The sequence below is a fragment of the Stomoxys calcitrans genome, chromosome 3 (genome assembly GCF_963082655.1).
Source record: "Stomoxys calcitrans chromosome 3, idStoCalc2.1, whole genome shotgun sequence".
In the NCBI taxonomy this organism is placed as follows: Eukaryota; Metazoa; Arthropoda; class Insecta; order Diptera; family Muscidae; genus Stomoxys; species Stomoxys calcitrans.
In genome coordinates this window covers 115764860-115770867 of record NC_081554.1, presented here as the reverse complement: position 1 = coordinate 115770867, position 6008 = coordinate 115764860, and positions in this window count along the sequence as shown.

Below are 6008 nucleotides of genomic sequence, written 5' to 3'. Positions count from 1 at the left end.
CTCACACAAATTTCTTTGCGTGTGTTGGTAAAACGTCGATCAGCTTGATGGCAACATGGCGGATTGTACTATATGAATTGTGTTTGTTGTACAAATGAAACCACCTTTAATTGTTTCGCCATGGTAAGTAATGAGGGAATGTCCTACTGAATAAAATCAGCAAGTTTTTTTCCTTCAAAATCTATTATCTAAATAAAGTGATCACGAAAAAATGTCGCCAAAACACGATACGGTAAGATAGTCGGCCGTATTCAAAAACTTATTATAGCCTAATACCATGTTTCCACTTGGGGCAAATCTAGATTTGCGACGAGATTTCGGAGATCTCGTGTTTTCCAACATTTTCATGTTGTTCACATGTGAGCAAATCTACTTATTTCAGGAGATTTGCAGCAAATCTCCTTTTAAATTTAAATGCAACACTGCGTTTGCATTGAATACCGGCTATTATTGGGATTTTCGGGCAGCACTTTTTCTTAACATCTGACAATTTCTTATTGAAATTATAAAATTTAGTTTATAAAATTTAGTAGTAATTTAATGAAATCGTTTCGAAAATTTAACCGCTATTTATATGCTGAACACAATAAAAATGCTAATCACAATAAAAACGCTGTCGAAAAATTCACTGTTGATAAAAAAACGCATAAATCGTAGTGGAAACGGGTTTTGGAGATTATTTCCAATCAAGTGGATTTGAGCTCTAGTGGAAACATGGAAACATTGCTTCAGCAGTATCAGGATGCACTTATAAGGTGAGGTCATGCGAGCAGCTGAGTACAATTTTTTTAATTTTAATTTTAAATCTAAGGCTGTGTGTCGAATGGTAGCAAAGTTGTAGAAATAGTAAAAATATCACGTTATGTGTGGTGAATAATTTTTTTTTGAGTAGGTCAAGGGCTGGTAAGATTTTTAAAACCACAGCTAATTTTGACATTTCATTGAGCAATCCCATGGCAGCCGGTTGTACGTACCGGATTGACCCGATGGAATCCTCATCGGCAAGGGCTGCCGCCTCAGTGTACGTGTTCGTCTTATTTCGTCATGGGAGAGGCACATCCCGGAGTGCCTTCTCCGCACGCTTCTGGTCCGTGGCGGGATTGAAAAGAACCCCGGACCCTGGTTCTGTTCAGTTTGCCAGAACCGCCTTCACCATCGGTCGGTGTCGGTGAGGTGTAACCGGTGCATGTTCTTGCTCTGGCCCAACTTCATTACGGGAGTATATGTAGTCATATTGGCTATGTCGCAAGGTTCTGTGCGAACATAGCCAGCAGTGGGTCACAAGCGTCGTCGTCGTCGGACTATGTGACCCCCCTGACCTCTCCCGAACGGCAATTTATGCAACGACAGCATCCTAGCCCTACTATTGCCAGGCCAGTGCCGGGAATTGTATCGTTCTTGCAGTTAAATTGCAACGGACTGCGTGGCAAGATCGATGAGATCGTAGACTTCATGAGTCGGAAGAGCATATTCGTCGCAGCGATCCAGGAGACAAAGCTGACCAACACCTGCAGCTTGCACAGTTATCACGGTTACAATGTGCTACGTAAGGATCGCTCAAGGAATGGAGGTGGGGGATTGGCCTTCCGTGCAGTATAGACCTATTTCGCCTGCGCTTGACGCTAGTGACTCCTACATGGAATGTATGGGGGTAGCAGTCAGGTCTTGTACTGCCGAGATAGAGATATACAACGTGTATATACCGCCGGTTGGTAGCTGTGTCCCGATTAATGGCCAGGCTTACAACCCCGACATTAGTGGGTTGCTATCTGGCCATAATCGTCTGGTTCTGGGGGATATTAATATTAATGCGCATCACACGTCATGGCATTCTCCCCTAGGTAACGACCAGCGTGGCATAGCTTTGGCAGAGCACGGTAAATGAGGATTCCCCCACTAGGATTACGAGGAGGTTCAGCAGCTCGCCTCATGACATCTCAATTGCATCCCTGATCTCCTGAGTGACGTATCCTGGCAAGCCGTCATCTCTTTGGGGTCAGGCCACCTCCCCATAATTCTCACCATCGACCGACCACCCGACTTCATAACCTCTGAACGCCGGACGTTTATCAATTATAAGAAGGCCGATTGGACTGGCTTCAGAGAGTATACCAATCGCCGCATCAGTAAACTGCCACCCCCTCGGATGTGCTTGTGGCCAACAGGAAATTCCGAGACATCATTAACTTAGCAGCCGCACGCTTTATACCAGCCGGTCCAATACCCCAAGTGCGACCCAATTTCCCGGCGAAAGCAGTGGTACTCGCAGACGAGCGTGATGAGATTCGTGCTATGGACCCTGCTAACCACAGAATCAGCGAGCTGAATCTGGAAATAAACAGGGTAGTCAACGAACATAAGCGAAATTTGTGGCTGGAACACTTGGAGCAATGTAACTTAGGCACCGGTGTAGGCAAACTGTGGGCCACTGTTAAGTCACTCTCGAACCCCGGTAGACGGGACGACAGGACCTCAGTCACTTTTGGCGAGATAACCGTGACTGATCCCAAGAGATGCGCCAGGTTGTTCAACCGTCAATTTATTGTGCATCCCGAGAGAGACAGGGCAAAGAGGAGAGCCATTCGCCGTATTCGTGGTCTCCGAGCCGATGAACAGCCATCACAATTTACCGTGGGCGAAGTTACGAATGTCATCCGTAACGCCAAATCCTCCAAGGCGTTGGGCCCCTACGGAATCTCTACATTGATGCTGAAGAAACTGGATTCACCTGGAGTTGAGTACCTTACCACTGTCCTCAACCTGTCATTGAACACTCTTATAGTTCCCGATGTCTGGAAAATGGGCAGAGTGATCCCGCTACTGAAGCCTGGAAAAGACCCGAGTTTGGGGGAGTCGTACATACCGATCTCCCTTCTCTCACCAGTGGCAAAGACGCTTAAGGCATTACTCCTCCCGAGCCTCGTAGGAGAATTTCCATTCGCTGAGCATCAATATGGATTTCGGAAACTGCACAGCGCAACAACAGCTTCGCATGCCATCACTACACACATTTGCCGTGGCTTCAATTAACCCAGGCCATGTGATAGGACGGTCCTCGTGGCACTGGACCTATCGAAGGCATTCGACACGGTCAACCATGCCAAATTATTTGAGGATATCGCCAACACGTCCCTCCAGCCTGGCCTGAAACAATGGGTCGCGAATTATCTGTGTGGTCGCCAGTCATTTGTGGAATTTAGGGAAAAGAAGTCGAAACACCGTAGTGTGAAACAGGGAGTTCCCCAAGGTGGGGTGATATCTCCGGCACTGTTTAACCTCTACCTATCCTCCATTCCACTCCCTCCAGACGGCATAGAGATCGTATCATATGCGGACGATTGTGCGATCATGGCATCAGGCCCCCCACCCATTGATGACATCTGCGATAGGTTGAACGTCTACCTCAACGAGCTTGCCTCATATTTCGCTGCAAGAAATCTGAAGATATCCGCCACACTGTTTACTACAAATACGCGTGAGGTGAATACTGAGCTGACTGTGATGGTCGATGGAGAAATGTTCCGACCATCAAGTGTCCCAAAATACTTGGCGTCACATTTGACAGCTCTTACACATTCTCCTCACATGCCACAGCAATCTGCAATAAAGTCAAAAGTAGGAACAAGGTCCTCAAGTCACTCGCTGGCAGCACTTGGGGTGCAGACAAAGAATCCTTGTTGACCACGTACAAAGCAATTGGCCGGTCTGTGGTAAGTTATGCAGCGCCAGTGTGGTCACGTCAACTTTGTGACCCGCAGTGGAATAATATTCAGATCTGTCAAAATGCCGCCCTCCAAGCTGCGACGGGCTGTCTCCTCAGTTCTCATGTGGACCACTTCCATCAGGAGACAAAGATCCTACCAGTGCGAAGACATAACTACATGCTGTCTAAGCAATACCTTTTGGGCTGTTATCGCAGAAACCATCCAAATCAACATCTCGTGGATAGATACCCACCGCCCAGAAGCCTTAAGGTAGATCTACACGATCTAGAGCGTGAGGTTCAGCGCTACAAGAGAGAACCTCTAGATCAAGCGGCATATCAAGCGGGTCTGAACAACATTCATGCAGACACGGTAGCAGACGCGGTAATTGGCTACCGGGTGAACGTATTCCTTGGAGAACGACCGCCACCCATTGCACCCGAAGAAATCGACCTCCCCCGGCAAACCAGAGTAGTTCTGGCTCAATTACGTTCCGGCAGATGCAGCCGCCTCAATTCCCACAGAGCTAGGATTGATGCCGACGTGCAAGATGTATGTCCCGATTGTAACCAGGGACCGCACGATACACGTCACCTGTTTAACTGCCCGGCCAGACCCACTTGACTCAGACCCAGATCCCTGTGGACGCACCCCATCTTAGTCGCAGAGTTCCTGGGTCTTGACACTCAACAGAATCAAGCAGACGAAAGATAGAACACAATAAACTGCTACAACAACAACAACAACATTTCATTGAGCAAAGCCCTAAGTCAGTAATTGTAAATTCACTTGCGTGTTGGTAAACAACTTGCGTGCCGCATAACTTAGCTACATTATGGGCAGACGTCGCTAAACTTCTTTGGCATAAAATAAGTAAAATTATTGTACAGTACAGTTTTGTCTTTGTAGTTAATTGAAATGATGGCGCCGCCGTTAAGGGATTTTTCTATAAGTGCGTCAATAGTTTCTTTATCTGGCACATGACATAATTTCCAAGTACCATGACATAATTACAATTAGTGAGTACAATTTTTTCTCGCGAAGTGCACTTTTCATGTTAACAATCTAGTCAGATTTAAAAAGGTAGTCTCACGCGAACGGCTGTTAGCAGCCGGCTAGCTTTGACGAAATTAAGATCACAGATTTTTTGTTAAAATACTCTTTGTTGTTATCTTCATTCTCGCATATTTTGTGTTCATGTACGGACACGTATACACACACGGACACAAATTTCTTTATGTGTGTGGGCAAAACGTCAATCAGCTTCATGGAAAGATGGCGGATTGCACCTTATGATTTGTGAAAATTTGCATTGGCATTAATTTTTCGTTAAGTAATAGTTCGTGAAGGAGGTTTCATGTACAAATCTTCCTAAAATTGGAAAATAATTGACACAGATGGCTTTGAAATAACATTACTTGTCTTACTCGCCGTGTTTTCCTCTTTTCCAAAGCAAGACCTAAAATATCTCCGCATTGCAACGTTCGCATTTACAATATAACTGATAGCATTAATGAAAAATATTTTTAAACAATTATTATTTGCTGGCTGTTTCCTCAGCAAATAATAATCCTCATTACTTATGAAAAAATCTTCATAAAAGTTTTCATTGAGATTTTTGTAGTGTTTCGAAAAAGTAACCGTTAAAAATTTGTGTGTTTCAACTGTGAATAACGAATAAAGTACCAGCCTTAATATCCAACGGTTCCAGATAATATCAAACTTATGTGTTTAACAATTATCATGATACGATAAAAAGGGTAGCGTCATTACCTATCTATTGGGTTGCCCAAAAAGTAATTGGTATTCTACTATGCTATGAATATTCCGAATATTCGCTGAAATGTTAAATTGCTTCACGAGTGAAATTTAATAGTAATCATTTGCTTTTATTTTCGTATAAAACGATGTATTTTTTCTGCACTTATGGTTTTATATATTTTTGTAAATAAATAAAATAACACAAAAAAAAACGAACCACTAAAACCAATCAAACAAACAAAAATGATGCCGGTAAAGCTTTTCAAACATTGACACTAAAATTGTGACATTTTCCTCACTACAAGCAGAGTACCATGTTTTCGCCTATTTTTTCCAACATATTTTTATATGGAGTTTGACACTATTGCGCTTGAAAAGCTAAACAGAATGCCATGCTTTAGCTGCACGTTTCCATTTAGGTGATGACTACACGCACACATAGTGGTATTTTTCTGTGGAACTTGAAGTATACCCACAAAACAACTCAAACGAGAAGAAAGAAGAATCGAAAAACTCTTACGCCGCCATTTTCCATTTTTTCTT